The following is a 19,899-nucleotide window of genomic DNA, read 5'->3' as shown; positions in this document are numbered from 1 at the left end:
AATTCTCCCCCAGATTATTACAACTCACTTTTATGAAAGGCAGCAGCATCCTAATGCCACCAACCAGGCCCCATGGCTGACGGCCTGCAAGCCCTTGCCTCTGTACTCCTGAGCCCCTCCCCTCCCCTCCTCACACACACTCTTTAAAGGCTACGGCTTTCCCACACTGTAGCCATCAGCTCTGTCTTGGAAGTTTTTGTGGGTGATGGGGGCTCCCCATGCTTAGCAAACTGTAAACTCAGCTTTTTGTTGCAGATCCTAAGTGGTGGGTGTCTTTTCTCAACATGGGAAGACTAGATCACTGGATATTGGCGGATGATGATGATGGTGATGGTGGTGGTGATGATGATGATGATGATAGTAATAAGGGAAGATAGATAAGATAGACTGATAAAGTTAATGCATGATAAATAAATAAATGCTAGATAAAAATAGATCTGAATAGGTTGGTTATAGATGGTAGATAGATACATACATAGATGTGTATATATTGGTAAGAGATGCAAATAGATCATTTCTGGAAACTTAAACACATGACAGCTCTACTCAGATGACAGATAGCTAGATAATAGATAAATGATGATGATAGATAGATAGATAGATAGATGATAGATAAACAGATTGAAGAGAAATGATAGATTATAGATGATAGATTAATAGATGATTGATAGAGGATAGATGATAGATAATTGATAAATGATAGGTAGATGATAGATGGATAGATAGATGATAAATAGATGATAAATAAATAGATAATAGATAGATGGATAGATAGATAGATAGATAGATAGATAGATAGATAGATAGATGAATGATAAATCTATCCTTAGTGCCTGGTATGTATTAATCATTCAATTCACATTCATTATGCTTATTACACAGCACAGTGACCTTGATCTCCTAGATGGGCCAGCAGTGGGAGATATGAGCATAGCACTGAAAATCTAGGCTTCAGGGATCAGGACAATCAGTTCAAACTCTAGCCGTACAGGAGGTGTTTACAAGCAGACCTGTGCCCCGCCCTCCAGGAGAGCCACACCACACCACGCCACATCACGCCACGCCATACCATGCCACGCCACATCACGCCACGCCACATCACGCCACACCACACCCCTGCACAGCCTGGCGGGTACAGGCTAAGCATTGCCCTTGCTTGCCTCTGAGACAGAGACGTGGTAGTTGGTCTATGCAATGCCTGCGGCTACTCTCGAGCCACAGTCATGGAACTGAGTTGCAGGGCTTCTCAGAAGCCAGAGCAGAACGGATGGGGTTAGCTAGCATCTGCCATGTATGCGACTGTACCCTGCCGTCTAGACACGCCTAGAGAGAGCACAGTGCTGAGTGTGGGATCCTCTCAGAAGAAATCCACGTAGCTGTTAGGCATCAATGACACCAGTCACTCTTCCTCTGTCGTGCTATTAACTGAAAGAACACAAGGGAGGCAGTCGGAAACCCCCTGGCAACCCCTTGCCTAGGGTCAGACCTGCCAGCCATGTGGGTGGCAGACGCTCTGGGTTTTTTTTACATTTTATCAAATCTGAGCTGTTTCAGTTGGGATATGGCTGCATTTTAGCTGCGGCCCCAACCTGCTTTTTCTTCAAGTTGACTTCCGTCTGCGGGGCTTCGAGCCGAACGAACCCAGCTTTCCTAATGCCAGCTGTTTCTTCTTTCGCTTTCGGATGCTCACCTAAGAACTCATTAATAATCACTTGGTTCTGTTTACATACATCAATTTCTTTCTAAGTAACAGGACACTTAGCACAGAGTAGCGCAGCGTAGCGGTGGTTTAAATTAGCTCGTTGCCAGCACGGTTGTGGGCACGTGTGAAGGAAGAGTAACTTTCGCTGAGTGGGTAGAGCAGCCTAACTAAAAGGAACTATCTGAGCTGAGCCACCGGTGAAAGCAGAGAGCATGCTGGGTAAGGTGGATGCCTCCAGCGGAGTGACTGGGGCGACCTCGGTTCCTGGCTGAGTGGGGCGCCTTCAGTTCTGGGGATGAGAGAATGGACTCCCTCCACTCCGCGCTGAGCAGATTGGACTCCCTCAGTAAGAGGCAGCAAGCCTGGTAGAGTGGAGTCAGAGCAAAAGAGCGAATGACACAGTATGAACCCCGGGCCTGTGCACTGAAGAGCGCACCGGGCTTGTCATGGTCAGGGTTTCCACTGCTGTAAGGAGCCGCCATGACCACAACAGACAGCTCTGACAAAGGAAACCATTTCACTGGGGCTGGCTCGCAGTTCAAAGGTTTAGTCTGCTACCATCTGGGCAGCATGCAGGCAGGCGTGGTGCTGGAGAAGGAGCTCAGAGTTCTACATCTTGACCCGCAGGAGTCAAGGGAGAAGGAGATTCATTGGCCAGACATGAGCTTCTGAGACCTCAAAGCCAGGCCCGAGTCACCCATTTTCTCCAGCAAGGTCACACCTCTTAATAGTGCCACTATGGGGGCCATTTTATTCAAACCACGAAGGGCTTCATGGGCTCAGCATTCTTCTAGGAATGGGGGTGAGGTAGGGTGCTGCTCCTTCTGAATGGAGGAGTGGACCCAGGGCTGAGGGAGGCTCAGCCACTAGGAGCACCTGCTGCTCTTGGAGAAAACCAGAGTTTGGTGTTATAAAGACCTCAGGCTTCTCACAACCACCTGCAGCTCCAACTCTAGAGGTCAGATGCACTCTCCTGTGGCCTTTTAGGGTGCCTGTTCACTTATGCACACACACAGACACACAGACACACGATTAATAATAAAAGCAAAGAAGAAATGGATTCCACTTCCATGTGTATGCATGTATGATGTATGTGTTCATGTATATGTGTACTTATGTGTTACGGTATATGCTGACACATGCATGTGAATACACATGTGGACTTCAGAGGCCAACCTCAGGCATCATTTTTCCTCAGGCATGGTCCACCTTAGCTTTTGAGACAGCGTCCTTCTTGGTCCTGGGGCTGGCCAATTAGGAACTACTTATCTGTGCTTCCCCAGCATGGGGACTACGGAGACTACGGGCACAAGCCACCAAGCCCAGCATTCTTAAAAGTGCCTCCTGGGCTACCTCCAGACCTTCTCTGTGTCTGTGACAAGCACCATGACAAAAGCAGCCTGGGGTGGGGGGAGAGTATTTGTTTCAGTGTCTAGCCTAACATTAAGAGAGGCCAAGGCAGAAACCTGGCGATGGAAGCAGAGGCCACAGAGGGAGGCTGGACCCTGGCTTGGCCCATCTACCTATCCCATAGACCGCAGGTCCTCCTGCAGAGACATGGCACCTCCCACCGCGGGCTAGGCCCTCCTGCGGTCATCAGCAATGAAAACAAACTGTCCCGCAGACACGTCCAAAGGCAAGCCTGAGGGAGGAAGTTCCTTGATTGTGGTCCCCCTTCCCAGGTGTGTCCAGCTTCGTGTCTTTATTACGTTGACAAGACTATAACCCAGATCCTGACTTATTTTCGACAAAGGTCGCTTTTATGAGGAATGGCTGAATGAATTAGTGAATGAATGAATGAATTATGGTAGTCTTCCTTTGTGTTCATTATTGAAAGTCAACATGGAAGGGGTGGGCGATTCAATAGAAATCAGGCAGCACGAAGAGCCCAGAGTGGACATTCTGTGTGGGCAGAGCTGGCTGTGTGCCCCCTAACAGGTCTGCTGAGCACTGCTGACCTAGGCACAGAACGGGCCTCGCCCACTGTGTGAGGAACTGATCTGCAATGACAGCAGATACTAGAATTTTACTCCCAGAATGTTCTTTAAAAAAAAAAATCTGGTTGGGCAGTGGTGGAACACGCCTTTAATCCCAGCACTTGGGAGGCAGAGGCAGGAGGATTTCTGAGTTTGAGGCCAGCCTGGTCTACAGAGTGAGTTCCAGGGTAGCCAGGGCTACACAGAGAAACTCTGTCTCAAAAAGCCGAAAAAAAAAACTGCTACACAGATATTTATCTAAACTTGGTGACTCAAGCTAGAAATAACCAGGTCAACATTCAAACATACAAATATATTACAATCTAGTTTACAAGAATCCAGACAAAAGATGTTTTGCTGTTCCTGTGGTTTTCAGGGTTGTTCTGTCAGGGTGGGACTGCTTGTAAAATCTTTGACTCAAAGACCCTATCTCCATCTCTAACGTTAAGTGGCCAATGAAGACTTCAGGTCTTCGGCTGCGACCAGACGTGTGGTTGGTCTAGGCGCACTTGACTTGCTGTCCCAAGTCATTCACTCCATTAGTATTAATTTGGAAATTGCATGCTTTAATGTATAATGGGGCACTGGAGGGATTAAGAGCCCTTGTTTTTGCGAGAGACCTGGGTTCAGTTCCCAGCTTCCCCACTGAAGCTCGCAATCATTCATTAACTCTAGTTGCAGTGAATCCAATGACTTCTGGCCTCTGTAGGCACTGAGCACACACTGTACACACATGGACTTGCAGACAAAACATCTATACACATTAAAAAATGAATCTGAAAACAACAAATCCTTGTAAAACACATCTTTGATGAATATAATATTTTCAATTATTAGTAACATAAAATGAGTGAGTTTAATCCAAATGGATCAAGGACCTCCACATAAAGCCAGACACTCTGAAGCTAATAGAAAAGAAACTGGGGAAGACCCTTGAGGATATCGGTACAGGGAGAAAGTTTCTGAACAGAACACCAATAGCGTATGCTCTAAGAGCAAGAATTGACAAATGGGACCTCATAAAATTACAAAGTTTCTGTAAGGCAAAGGACACCATCAAGAGGACAAATCGGCAACCAACAAATTGGGAAAAGATCTTCACCAATCCTACATCAGATAGAGGGCTAATATCCAATATATATAAAGAACTCAAGAAGTTAGACTCCAGAAAACCAAACAACCCTATTAAAAATGGGGTACAGAGTTAAACAAAGAATTCTCACCTGAAGAACTTCGGATGGTGGAGAAGCATCTTAAAAAATGCTCAACTTCATTAGTCATTAGGGAAATGCAAATCAAAACAACACTGAGATTTCATCTTACACCAGTCAGAATGGCTAAGATTAAAAATTCAGGAGACAGCAGGTGTTGGAGAGGGTGTGGAGAAAGAGGAACACTCCTCCACTGCTGGTGGGGTTGCAAATTGGTACAACCACTCTGGAAATCAGTCTGGTGGTTCCTCCGAAAACTGGGCACCTCACTTCCAGAAGATCCTGCCATACCACTCCTGGGCATATACCCAGAGGATTCCCCACCATGTAATAAGGATACATGCTCTACTATGTTCATAGCAGCCCTGTTTATAATTGCCAGATGCTGGAAAGAACCCAGGTATCCCTCAACAGAAGAGTGGATGCAAAAAATGTGTATATCTATACAATGGAGTACTATTCAGCCATTAGAAACAATGAATTCATGAAATTCTTAGGCAAATGGATGGAGCTAGAGAACATCATACTAAGTGAGGTAACCCAGACTCAAAAGGTGAATCATGGTATGCACTCACTAATAAGTGGATATTAACCTAGAAAACTGGAATACCCAAAACATAATCCACACATCAAATGAGGTACAAGAAGAAAGGAGGAGTGGCCCCTTGTTCTGGAAAGACTCAGTGAAGCAGTATTTGGCAAAACCAGAACGGGGAAGTGGGAAGGGGTGGGTGGGAGAACAGGGGGAGAGAAGGGGGCTTACGGGACTTTCGGGGAGTGGGGGGCTAGAAAAGGGGAAATCATTTGAAATGTAAATAAAAAATTATATCGAATAATAAAAAATTTTTTAAAAAATAAATAAATGAGTGAGTTTTTATTTTGTTTTTTAGATTTATTTATTATTACTGTATTACGTGGGTGTTTGTTTGCCTGTATGGATGTATATTACCCATGTGTACCACAAGAGGGCAGATGTCCTGGAACTAGAATCACAGACAACTAAGAAGAGCTATGTGGCTGCTGGGAACTGAACCCAGGTCTTCTGAGAGCAGATTACGTGAATTTAGCTGCTAAGCCATCTCTCTAACCCCCTAAATTAGTAATTAGTAAGCAGAAGGAAACCCTGAGGCTGTGTTAACATGAATGAAACTGGAGGATCATGGACCCGAGAGTGGGTAAAATAAACCAGCATAGAAATGACAAATTCGGGAGCCAGGCATGTTAGTACACTCCATAATCTTTGTACTTGGGAGGCTGAGGAACAAGGGTTGTGGGTTTGATATCAGCCTCGTTTACAGAGCAAGATCTTATCTCAAGACAAAACAAAAATACAAATACTGTATCCTCTCATATATGGAGTCTTTAAAATATCAAATTCACAGCAGGGACAGAATTGTGGTGGCAAGTGGCACAGGAGAGAGTGGCCAGGCAGGCCGTCAAAGCACAACATCCAGTTAAGTGTGGGTCTAACAGGCAGCATGGTGGCCACAGGAAACAATGCTGTACTACATATGTGGAATGATTGAAGAAGGCAGACCTTAAAAGCTATTACCAAAAGGGAGGGAAGAGGAGGGGGAGGAGGGAGAGGAGGAGGAGAAGCCCTGATGGTCATACATTCCTATAACCCCAACACTCAGGAAGCTGGTTCAAAAGCTGGCCTGTAGAACGAGACCATGTCGTAGGCAAATTAGCAAGCAAGAAAGAGGTAGAGATGGAGGGAAAGAAGGAAAGAAAAATTAGAACAAAAGGAAGGAAGAAAGGAAGGAGGAAGGGAGGGAGGAGGGAGGGGAGGGAGGAGGGAGGGGGAGGGAGGAGGGGAAGAAGAGGGAGCAGAGAGGGAGGAGGGAGGGAAGGAGGAGGGAGGGAGGGAAGGAGGAGGGAGGGAGGGAAGGAGGAGGGAGGGAGGGAAGGAGGAGGGAGGGAGGGAAGGAGGAGGGAGGGAGGGAAGGAGGAGGGAGGGAGGGAAGGAGAAGGGAGGGAAGGAGGAGGGAGGGAGGGAAGGAGGAGGGAGGGAGGGAAGGAGGAGGGAGGGAGGGAAGGAGGAGGGAGGGAGAGGGAGCAGAGAGAGAGGGAGGCAGGGGGAGGGAGGGAAGGAGAAAGGACGATCTTAAATTTGGTGATTATCAACTAGTAGAAATATGGAGAATGAATGTTTAGCATTGGTCTTAAACAGGACATTGTATCATACACACACACACACACACACACACACAGAGAGAGACCCAGGTAACATCTAGAAAAGGAGGGGGGAATAAACCAATTGAAAACACAGATGCATATATTGCTAGAACAGAACTATTCTCTGAGTTGCTTTAGTGAAAACAGATGTACCTGCTCAGTTAAAGGAGTCGATAGATATCACCCATGCAATGTCAACAAAAGCTTCATAGAAGAAAATTGTTACTATGCAAAGCGATAGCTGATTAGTTTGTGGTAATCATTCAACAGTGTGTGCATATATCAAAGTGTAAGTTGCACACATTCAACAGATAACTAACTTTTATTTAACAGTTATACCTCAATGATGTTGGAAGACTGTTAGCTACGTGTCTATGGCAAATGTAAGGAGCAGAGACAGTTAGTTCTGGCCATCTCCACCGTTAACTTGTTATTACTAAAGTTAGCTAGTTAGCTCTCAACCAGAGCCTCAGCTCTGACAGCTTTTATATCTCTGTGTACACATGTGTGAGTGCCAGGGCATGTGCGCTGCAGTGTGCATGTGGAGGTTGGAGGGCAACCTCAGGTCTTGGTCCTCCCCTTCCACCTTGTTTGTTGTTTGCCTGCATGTGGTAAGGTAACTGGCCCATGAGCCCCTGGGGATTCTCCCATCTGCTACTCCCTCTCATCTCCCCACAGAATACTGGACTTACAGGCACATACAGGGTCTGGGGAATCAAACTCAGGTCACAAAACTCACATAGAAAGCACATTGTCTACTGAGCCTTCTCCTCAGCACTGCTCGGAGAAATTTTAAGCAGTTCCCTATATAGATATCACTTTGATTTTATATGTATATGCGTATGTGTATATAATGTGTGTATATATATATATATGATGTATATGTATAATTCCTACATGCAAACACACACAAGTCATCCTCATACACACATGCATACACACCTATGCAAGCATACACACACATGCACACACCCATGCACACACAGAGTTATCTATATAAAAAATACATCTGTAGCTCCAGTTACAGCCAGGATCTCTAGGAAAATCTCAGTAACTGATTCTTTACATGATTAATGAGCAGTGCCGGGCTATGAAACACAGCCAGAGTTTCTTAAACCTTTAAAATAATATAGACCTAATAGCGCAAAATAAATCTCCGTGAAAAATATCCCGTGATTACGAATCTGAGGCCTAACAATAAATTTTTCGACGTTGCCGCTTAGGATTTCAACAGGAAGGCGCTTCTGCACAGGCAAAGCCCATGAGACATTCACAGACATCTCCTGATTAATGCTCACTTTTCCATCCTTCAGGAGAAACATGTGCAAATGCTGAAACCCCTGCGGAAGACCCACAGACTGCGGACTATGGGTAAATGGAGGCAGCAGCAAAGACCAAACCCGTGAGGAGGCAGCACAAGCGAACACAGGCAGCGCAGCGTGGCCGGCCGCTGAGAAACACAGCCCGCACCCTGCTGCTGGGCTGGGATTCTCAGAGCGGCCTCCAGGCACAGAGCAGCTTTCTCTCTACCGCCTTCTGCTTGCACTGTCAGCTGCACAGGCCACGGAGAGCTCAGGAGAACACATGGCTCGAGTGTGATTATAAAAGAATCCATACAGAGGCTCCTGGAAGGGCAGCTCTCATCCGGATTAAACAGCAGGCTCTGCCTTCATCACCGTGCCAGGCTGCACACATAGAAGTCCAGAGCCTTCCTCACCATTGCCTGAGGAGACAATGTCCTCCAAATGACACTTGCTTAGGGATTGTAGCAATCCTGTGATCCTTCTTCCCTCAGAGGCCTTGTCTAGGGACCAGAGGGTGACAGGAAAGAAGCATGCCGACATCAGGACCAACAGTTTCTTATGTGTGTATAATTGTGCATGTGTGCCCATGTGTATGGTGCCTGTGTATATTTCTGTGCATAGGCATGTGTATGTGTGTGCCCATAGGTGTGTGTGTGTGTGTATGTGTATATATGTGTATGTGTGTATATGTGTATGTGTGTATATGAGTATGTGTGTGTATGTGTCTGTGTGTATATGTATGTGTGTATGTGTGTATATGTGTGTATGTATGTGTGTATATATGTGTATGTGTGTATGTGTGTGTATGTGTATATGTGTGTATGTGTGTATCTGTATGTGTGTATGTGTGTGTATATGTATATGTATGTGTGTATGTGGGTATATATGTGTGTATGTGTGTGTATGTGTATATGTGTGTATGTGTGTATGTGTATATGTGTGTATGTGTGTGTATGTGTGTATGTGTGTGTATGTGTGTGTATGTGTGTGTATATGTGTATGTGTATGTGTGTGTATGTGTGTGTATGTGTGTATATATGTATGTGTGTATGTGTGTATGTGTGTGGGCGCGTGTGTGCTCACGCGCGCACGCGCACACACACACACACATATAGACCAGAGTGTGAGAGAAAGGGAAGATGCAAGCACTGTTTACTACTAATCAACTTTAAGTATCACTCCTTAGGTACCACCTGCCATTTTGGGGGATAGTATCTTTCATTTGCCTGAAACTCTCCAAGGAGCCTAGCCTCACTGGCCAGTAAGCTACAAGAATCTACCTCTCAGGCTGGAGAGATGACTTAGCAGTTAAGAGCATTTAATGCTCTTCCAGAGGTCCTGAGTTCAATTCCCGGCAACCACATGGTGGCTCACAACCATCTGTATTGGGGATCCGATGTCCTCTTCTGGTGTGTCTGTACTCACATACATAAAGTAAATTAAAAAAAAAAAAAACCAAACAGAATCTACCTGTCCCTGTCTCTTTGGTGTTCTGCCTATAAGAACATATCACCATACCTGGCATATTTTACATGAACACGGTTCTCAAACTCTGATCTCTGGGTTTACACGGCAAACAAGTTTACACACACACACACACACAGACACATGCACAACTGAACCTAAGTAATATTGTTGTCTGATCTCAGAACACTGTGCTCTGAATACTGATATACAGGTTCATATTCAGACTGTCTATGCTGAACCCCATCACCACCACAATGATATGATGCCACTTGGTCGGGCCTGCAAGTGATGGGTCCCTGCCTAGGGTGAAGCTCACGAATGGCATTGGCATCCTTCAAAACATGTTAGTTTCTCTTACTGCCTCCAGCAAATGGGGGCACAGGGAGACCTTCTTTGAACTGAGAGGCAAGCTCTCAGCGCATACCAAATTGACTGATGCTGTGAACTTGGACTTAATCTCCAGAACCACAAGAGGTAAGTCTGTGTCACTTCTAAGTAGTCCAGTTATGATGACTCAGCATCATAGTCCTAAGGGGTAGAACCTTGGTCTAGTCCTGTGGCCTGCAGAGACCCTAGGAAATACAAAGAACCTATGAGCTGAGTGACCCCCACGTGAACACTGAGAAGGAACTTAACCTTTCTGGGTGGGGGGCTCTGGAAAGGTGAATTTTTTCTGCAGAGGGTGTGGCATTGAGAAAAATGCAGACAGACATGCTCAATGCCTCTCATCCTTAGCGGAAGCTGTTGGGAAAGGATGCTGTGCTTGGAAGGGAGGTAGAAAGAGCTTCAAGGACGTTGACCTGTAGCCCTTGAATTGTGGAACCACTGAGTCACCATCAGAACAATCACTTCTCTTCACAGATTCACAAGTCGGGTGGTGGGAGAGATGTGAAGCCCTCCAGAGCCCGGCAAGGGACGATTCTCTTACAGAACAAAACGTTCACCCTCCGTACCAGCACCCTGATTTTGCCCTCATTTCCCGGCTGCCTCATAAAGCAGTGTGAGAGTTGCGATGGATCTTGTATGAGGTCGAAGGAGATGACTTTGCAGGGACGGTCAGTGTGCCTCCTGCTGGAGAAGGCTGGAGGTGTGGGGTGGAGCGGTCAAGGTCGTGACCCTGAAGGCTCTCCCTGGGCACAGCGTGAATGCAAAGTCACCACTGACTGCTCTGTGCCCACGTCACTTTTCAGGGCTCTGCTTGCAGGGAGGGGCTCTGAAGGATGGGGTTCCATTCCCTGTCACTGCCACCCCCCCAAACAGTGAGTATCCTTGATAGGCACTCACTGTTACAGCAACGAAGACTTCTCTGCAACTCTCCCCCATGTGGTACAACCTGGCCAAACCCCCATTTTCCCTGCAGTGATACCCGGAAAGCAGTAGAAGCCACAGGCTCCTGAAGTTCAAGCTTTGATACATGTGATGAAGGCCTTTGTTTCCAGCCCAAAAGCCTCCTGTCTCCTGCTAGCTACAAAACATGGTCAAGGCCACAGAGATGGCCCTGTCGGTAAAGTGCCTGTCTTACATGCACAAGGACATGAGTTCAATCCCAAGGACCTTGTGAAAAAACAACAAGCAAACAAGCAAACAACAAAACCAGGAGCATGCTCGTAACCCTGGCGCTAGGTGGAGACGCAGAGAGACAGAATCTTCCTCCGAGCTGGCTGAGTCGGCCAGTCTCGGCTACTTGACACATTCCAGGCCAATGAGAGAGCCTCTCAAAAATAGGGTGGGGTTAGAAGATGCCCAAAGAATGACACTTGAGGTTAGCCTCTGACCTCAACACACACACAAGCACAGCTGCACACACATTCACAAATATATACATATATGTAAAAGTTCACAGACAAGCTAACATCTCAGACTCTAATGGGCTTAATAGGATCTGGAGCAAAATGCCTTCCCTGTTACTTGCTCCCATGAAAACCAGCACTAAGCCCCCAGAAGTCATGATTGTGACTTTCAAGAGCACGGTCCCTAAGGATAGACTCAGTCCCTGTTGAGTCTGCAACTACGGAACTCTGTGTGACTGTTAAAACTCGTTTTGTTTTTTCTTTTTCTTTTTAAATTGGATATTTTCTTTATTTACATTTCAATGGAAACTCCGTATCCCATTCCCCCTCCTCCTGCTTCTATGAGGGTATTCCTCCACCCACCCACCCACCCACCCATTCCCACCTCCCCTCCCTTAATTCCCCTACACTGGGGCATCTATCGAGCCTTCATAGGACCAAGGACCTCTCCTCCCATTGATGCCTTACAAGGCTGTCCTCTGCTACATATGCAGCCGGAGCCATATGGACTCCTTGGTTGGTGGCTTAGTCCCTGGGAGCTCTGGGGGCAGGGGAGGGGGTCTGGTTGGTTCATATTGTTCTTCCTATGTGGTTGCAAACCCCTTCAGCTCCTTCAGTCCTTCCTCTAATTCTTCCATTGGGGATGCCGTGCTCAGTCCAATGGTTGGCTGTGAGCATCTGCCTCTGTATTTGTCAGGCTCTGGCAGAGCCTCTCAGAAGACAGCCATATCAGGATCCTGTCAGCAAGCCCTTCTTGGCATCCACAATAGTGTCTGGGTTTGGTGACTGAATGAGGGATGGATCCCTAGGTGGGGCAGTCTCTGAATGGCTTTTTCTTTCAGTCTCTGCTCCACAATTTGTCTCCATATTTGCTCCCATGAGTATTTTGTTCCCCTTTCAAAGAAGGACCAAAGCACCCACACTTTGGTCTTCCTTCTTCTTGAGCTTCATGTGGTCTGTGACTTGTAGCTTGGGTATTTGGAGCTATACCACTCGTGGACATATAATACCCAAAATATTCTCCAACATATAACAAGGACACATGCTCCACTATGTTTATAGCAGCCTTATTTATAATAGCTAGAAGCTGGAAAGAACCCAGATGTCCCTCAACAGAGGAATGGATACAGAAAATATAGTATATTTACACATTTTACTACTCAGCTATTAAAAACAATGAATTCATGAAATTCTTAGGCAAATGGATGGAACTAGAAAATATCATCCTGAGTGAGGTAACCCAATCACAAAAGAACACACATGGTATGCACACATGGTATGATAAGTGGATATTAGCCCCAAACTCTGAATACCTAAGACTATTGAACCACTTAACTCCAATGCCTTCCCTTGGAAAACAGAAACAAGGACAGCACCTTTCAGGGTGTAATCAGGAGTCATTACATTCCAGCAGCACAAAGATGAGATCTGTAAACCTAGTGCAGGCTGTGCAGCTGAACTTATGCAGTGTAAGCCGACCGTCTGCATGGGTTCTCCAGCCAAAGAGCCATGATCTCTTTCCCAGCTGATTGTGGAAATCGTCTCCTAATAGCTTCCCTGATTGCAGTCTGCCTCCGTGTTGATTCATTTCCCACAAGGCAGCCAAATCATCGGTTCAGAAATCAGAGCGTGCCTGCCTGCCCAACCCTGGTGCAGGGACAAGATGGCAGGGCTCGTAGGTTCCACCTTGATCTCTCTCTTTTCTCAATCACAGATCTGCCTGTGTTTCATGTCCTTCTTAGGCAGGTCAACGAGGCATTCCACCCGCCATTCATGCTCCGGAGCATTCTGTGCTTGCGTGCTCCCTTGGCTGGACTTGGTCCCTCAGCTAAGCTGTGCGCGATGATCAGCTCCATTCTCCATGGAATTACCTTAGACTATTTCTTTTTGCTTGGGAATATTTCTTTTTTATTTTTCTCCTTTTTGTTAAGATATGTGTTATATATATATATATATATATATATATATATATATATATATATATATACATTTTAATAAATTAGTATTTATTTGTTCACTCACCCAGTTATCTAGTGTTTTCATGTATGTGTGTGGATGAAAGCATACCACAACATGTGTGTAGAGGTTAGAGGGCAACTTGCAGAAATCCTTTCTCTCCTTCATGTGGGTCCTGGAGCTTGTCCTTAAGTTGTCATGTTGTGGGGCGGTGAGCTGTGATAGGCAGCCTGGTCCCTGGTCAAGCCCGGGCTTAACCCCCCCCCCCCCCCCCCCGTGACCCAGCAGGTGACTGTCGCCTGCAAGGATGGCAGGCATTTTGGCCACTCTCCTTGGGCCCCTGGCTCCTATCCAGTAGCTCCAGCCTCCCACAACCCCTCTCTGCCCCCAGAGAGGTCTGTGGTGATCAGTCACAGAGGAGCAGCACCCTAAGCCCTCCCACATGCAAATAAGGTATCTCCAAGCTCTCAGCCCAAGCCAATGAAAAGTACCTGTTGTCAGACCCTGACCCCCAGAACTGTATATAAGAATCCTATCCAGAAGGACTAAAGATGTGTGAGAGCTACTTCCTCATCTGAGAGCTTCCATCATAAGAGCTGTACACCATTGTTCTCCTGAGCCACCTGAAGCTCCCCCTCCCCCACTCCCACACTCCTCAATGGCTAGTCGGCCTCTCATTGGAGCAGCCCATCCCGTGGAGTAACTGGGACAGCAATGGCAGAGACAGAGGTGGAGCCAACTGTAGCAAAGGAAGCAGCGAATCCACTCCCCCTCCCTGCTCACACTCACTACCCATTGTCTGAGCCCTCGCACCCAGCGAGAGATCCCTGGGGAAAGCCTCCAGGACACAGGCCCACATCAGGTTTGACTATAAGTTCCCTTATTCACTGAGCCCCTTGATGGCGCCCTGAGTTCTATTTTGAACCGCTCCAACTTTGACTTTAAAGAGAGCATCAATGATACAGCTGTGGACAAATCAACAAATGACTGTTCCACTGGCAACAGTTGTATCCACAACTGTAGGAAACAATTCCCAGGATTCTCCAAACCCAGGCTCATTTCCCCAAAGCCTGTGCCTTGAGAGCAACACTGTATCTTAACCAGTTTACAACATTCAGACTGAAAACGGCGTGTAGGCGGTCTTTCAACTTTTAAGGATAACCCCGTGACCTTGGCAGAGAACTCTCTGGAGATGAGGCGGTTGTTAACCACAGTCCTTGACTTCCGCTCCCATCAGGACTCTGTGATGGACGTTAAAACAGCATAGGAGGTAAAAAGGAGAACTGCAAAGTGCAGACAAATACATAAATGAAGGTGTGCTGATGGCTTTCCGACTAATGTGCTTTTGAGATGCGCCCACAGATGTTGATGGTTCCAAATGACATTTGTGATGTATAGTAATATATTCCACAGAAAATGACCCATTTGGGGACAATCATCTAAAACACACTTTCTCAATTGAAAATGGATTTTTTTGTAGTGGAAGAGGGGCTTTTAAAAAAATCATGATGCCCTAATAGGAGCATATTTTAGGCCCAATTCCCACTAAGTATGAATTGTAAATAATGTCACTAATATCCTGGAGGAACCCTACTCAGGTGTAATACTTCTGCACTATCCAGACTGTGGGTGCTGATGCATAATCTAATGGGACCATTAAACTGAGACTGGCTGGCAATTTATACACAGTCTAAAGGAATCACAGTCTTTGTTACCTTATTTATAACATTCTTGATGATGTCACATGTTTATAAACATAAATGGGCATGTCACTTCCGGAGGATCCTGCTATACCACTCATGGGCATATACCCAGAGGATTCCCCAGCATGTAATAAGGATACATGCCCCACTATGTTCATAGCAGCCCTATTTATAATAGCCAGAAGCTGGAAAGAACCCAGGTATCCCTCAACAGAAGAATGGATGCAAAAAATGTGATATATATACACAATGGAGTACTATTCAGCCATTAGAAACAATGAATTCATGAAATTCTTAGACAAATGGATGGAGTTGGAGAACATCATACTAAGTGAGGTAATCCAGTCTCAAAAGATCAATCATGGTATGCACTCACTAATAAGTGGATATTAGCCTAGAAAATCGGAATACCCAAGACATAATCCACACATCAAATGAAGTACAAGAAGAGCGGAGGAGTGGCCCCTGGCTCTGGAAAGACTCAGTGTAACAGTATAGGGCAAAACCAGAACAGGGAAGTGGGAAGGGGTGGGTGGGAGAACAGGGGGAGGGAAGGGGGCTTATGTGACTTTCGGGGAGTGGGGGGGCCTGAAAGGGGGAAATCATTTGAAATGTAAATAAAAAATATATCAAATTAAAAAAAAGGAAAAAAGAGCAAAAAACCCATAAATGTATTAATCCAGTTAATTCACTAATTGAATATAAAAGTAAGAAAAATATTTTGCTATGAAAAATAACATTAATATTAACCAATCCAGTGGGAAAATAATTTTTCAGTGCAGGTGAGAGCTGATGACAGAGTCTCACTCTATATCCCAGGCTGGGTTCAAAACTGACATCCTCCTGCTGCAGCACTTTTGAATGCTGGGATTACAGGCCCGGGTTCATTATGCCAAGCTTCAGGCAAAATATTTAAAGTTTAAAAATTTTATCAGATCAGAAAGATAAGAGCTGGGGGGCAGCCAGCTCTCCCTCATTCTCACCCCTGGGGCGGGTCCACCTGCACCCGCTCCATCAAGGCCAGCCATACTGTGTCCTGTGCTGCTCAGGCAAGGTGCAGGCCCACTGTTCCACATGCTGCGGCCGGCAAGCTACAGAGTCAGCTTACCTGCTCTAACCACCCCAGGGCCAGCTCTCCTAACTGCAGCAGGTGCTGAGGGGCAAGGGAGGGGAGGCGCCACCCCTGTACCCACGCCATCTCACTGCAGGCAGGTCAGTAGCAGGGCCAGCTCTCCCTAGCTCTCTTCTTCAGGGCCAGCTTGCCTGTGCCCCTACCACCATGGTCAGCTCCGCTGTGCTGCCTGGGTGAGGGGCAGGACCCACCCAAACCCCAACCCCCAGTACTGCCGACAGTGAGGGGGCAGGGCCAGTAATGCACAGCTCCTGACCATCCTCATGGTCCCTGGTCCCAGCAGCTGTTAGTGGTAATATGAGCCACAGACATCATGGACACCAACCCCTGCTGCTGCATAACCATGGACCCAGAGATGGCCTTCATCGGCAGCTCAGACCAAGACTTCGCCATGGCGGGCCCAGCCACTCACAACAGGCTACTCCTCTCCACCCTCGAGTCTCCAGTTCCATCTCTCTTCATAATGCTCAAGCTGTTCTACCACACTATTGTGATGAGCTGGCCACTGGCCCCTGGGTAGCTGCTGCAAGCAGGTGTCTTTGGTCCGCCTGTGCTGTGGGCAGGTCCGTGGGTGGTATGGTGCTCCAAAGTCTTTTTCTTCCTCCTCCTTGGCTGTGCTGGGTGGTGGTAGGTGGCACTCTGTGTGTCTATGGCTACCTGCATCATGGGGACAAGGGCGGGTCTGTGGGCATCTTTCCCCACCTGTACCTCGTGGCATGACAGAATACAGGTCTCTGTCTGTCTTTCCCTTCCCACACTGCGCTGCCTGGATTGGATGGGACTTTATGTGTCCTAGGCATAAAACAGCTTTGGTCACCAAGCCAGACATCAAGCTAGGATGAACAAAGGACCGCCATCTGCTCTGACTCTGACTGATATAAGAACAACACCACCAGGGCTGGAGGCATGGCTCAGCAGTTAAGAGCACTGACTGCTCTTCCGGAGGTCCGGAGTTCAAATCCCAGCAACCACATGATGGCTCACAACCATCTGTGATGGATCCAATGCCTTCTTCAGATAGTTACAGTGTATCCATACAAATAAAATAAGTGAACCACCACCAAGGTGTCTCTGTATTTACTCTTGATACTCCTAAATTCTATGATTCTTGAGAAAGTCCATACTTATTTAAGCATATCATTTCTGTAGTTAAATCTTTGTACACACCCTTAGTTATCTTAGGTTAAAAAATTTGTCAAAGTAGGATTATAATTCTGAAGGATATGTGTATCATTATAGGAAAAACATTGAAACAAAATAAGTTTTAATTAGCATTCCCAGCCAGGCGTGAGGGAGCATGCCCGTTCTCCCAGCACTTGGGAGGTTGAGACAGGAAGATCAAGAGTTCAAAGCCAGCCTGTGCTGCACAGTGAGACAAAGTTTCAAGAGAAAACCAGGCAAGGATGTGGTTGAAGAGATGTCTCAGGAGTTACAAGTACAGGCTGCACTTCCAGAGGACCCAGGTTCAGTTTCTAACACCTCATGCATGACACCTTACAACTATTAATAACTCCAGCTCCGGGGGATGTAGCACCCTCTTCTGGCCTCTGGGCACATACATGCATGTGTTTTACCTAAAACATTCATCTACATAAATATAATACTTTAATAAATATTTTTTAAAATTACGGAGAAAAAATAAAGCATCCACCAAGAATTATCCTTCAGAGACCGTCTCTCTGAAGTCACACGGAAACCCAGCATGATTATGAAGTCTCCTGACTGCGTTCATTAGCTATTCAGCCCCGGCGGTGTGCCGTCCTGACTCAACATGGAAGCCCCTCCACCAAATGTCCACCAGCAAAGGTTTGCTGTCCACACCAGTCCCTATTTTCCTCTCTGCTTCCATGGCTGCCTGCTGGCTCCGTTCTCTGCCATGGCCCTTCACCGCTTTCCCGACTCTCTTCTTCCCTCACCAGCAGTGAATCTGTAGCTCCGCAGTGGACCGCAGGAAGGGACTTGACTTTTCCTTCACCCCACCGCTTGCACAAGTCCAGGGAACATCCTGATGGTATCTGATTAGCTCTGTCCATCCACTGCGTTGTGTCCCAGTAAACAATGCTCTACTTTCTGGGAGTGGCAGCAGCCTCTTCTCCCTGTACAACTTTCTCTGCTTCTCTCCTTGTCTGTACCTTTGCCTGGCCTCACACAGAAGCCATGAGGGCCGTTTCTTAGAAGTACACAAGCTGGATCACACCACTCTTAGTCTAAACCCAAAGAAGCATCCTGATTTCACAGCAAGTAAACTCAACCGCGGACCTGAGACGGCCACACACTTATTTTTGCTGCCTGCTTCTGGACACATAGACAGCACTGGACATGTAGACAGCAGCCTCGGGGCTTGTAGGGCCATCTTCTGAGCCACCCTCCCCTCTCAGCCTCACTTTCCTGCCTTCTTCAAATCCTGGTGGCACATGCAGAGGCCTTTCAGGGCCTTCTCCTCCTCCATGTTGATTTTCTCCTTCTTTGGAGTCCTTGTGTCTGCTGCTGAACTTACAAGAAATGGCATGTGCCTGCTGGGCACGCTGGTTGACCTTTCAATTCCAGAATTTTAGAGTCTGAGGCAAGAGGATTGTCACAAGTCTGGGGTCATCTTGGGTTCCACAGTAAAGTTTAGGTTATCCTCACAGAGGTTTTAATTTACCTGTTTAAGAGATGGGGAGAAAGAAAAAGAGGAGGAAGGAGAAAGGGAGGGAGGGAGGGGGGGATGGAGAAGAGGGAGGGAGGAGGGGGAGGGAGAGAGAGAAAGGGAGAGAGAGAGAGAGAGAGAGGGAGGAAGGGAGGGAGGGAGGGAGGGAAGATAACCATCCATGAGGCAGAGGCTCTGTATTTGGTTCAGGGGTGACCACGGCTGTCAGTCTCTGACACCTAAGACCTATCAGATGACCCTGTGGAGAAACAGATGAGGAACTGGCCCTGTGCTTTGCTGTGAGCCCTCCCCTTTGTTCACCTCAGGCACTGACACTCCTGGCCTCTCCTGGCCTCTGTGCAGTGGTGGCCATCAACTGATTTTCCTGCCATGCAGAACACACCTGTGACCTCCCACAGACAAGAATGCTCCCCACTTCTCCCTGTCCCGCTCCTTCTTCACAACTGTCAGCTGAGGACTTGGCATTCAAACCACCGTGAGCCAATGGGAGACGTTTCAGATTCAAACTCTGCTGACCCCATTCTGGAGATCAGAAACAGCAGGGTTAGAGAGACACCTCTAGCGGGCAACGGCTCCTTCATAGCCTGTGCTTCTACATCTCCTAAGCCGTGAGCTTTCTTCTTATCTCTGTCCCTTATTCTCCTTTTGCCCTTCTTCTTGTCCCCGTCTTGAGTGGAGACATGCGGCCATTTCTAGCGTTAAGCACATGCTGTGTTAAGCTTGGGACCCTGGGATCTTTTAATTCACCAGACTTTTGGAAGAAAAATATACTGTGCTAGTTATAGCACACAGATGGCTCCTTCAAAACTCACAAACTATGTCAATTAACA

At 46.9% G+C, this 19,899-nt stretch overlaps 1 non-coding gene across 1 annotated transcript; it reads right to left on the bottom strand.

Annotated features, from left to right (window-relative positions):
• Positions 1–17,202: 17,202 nt before the first annotated feature.
• On the bottom strand, positions 17,203–17,346 carry LOC127686538 (small nucleolar RNA SNORA48). The gene has a single exon (XR_007978157.1). It is a non-coding gene; the product is annotated as a small nucleolar RNA SNORA48 (small nucleolar RNA).
• Between the last annotated feature and the right edge of the window lie 2,553 nt (positions 17,347–19,899).

Source organism: Apodemus sylvaticus, chromosome 5 (genome assembly GCF_947179515.1).
Source record: "Apodemus sylvaticus chromosome 5, mApoSyl1.1, whole genome shotgun sequence".
NCBI lineage: Eukaryota > Metazoa > Chordata > Mammalia > Rodentia > Muridae > Apodemus > Apodemus sylvaticus.
Note: the sequence above shows the minus strand (reverse complement) of the source record. Positions and strands in the feature narration are given on the sequence as shown.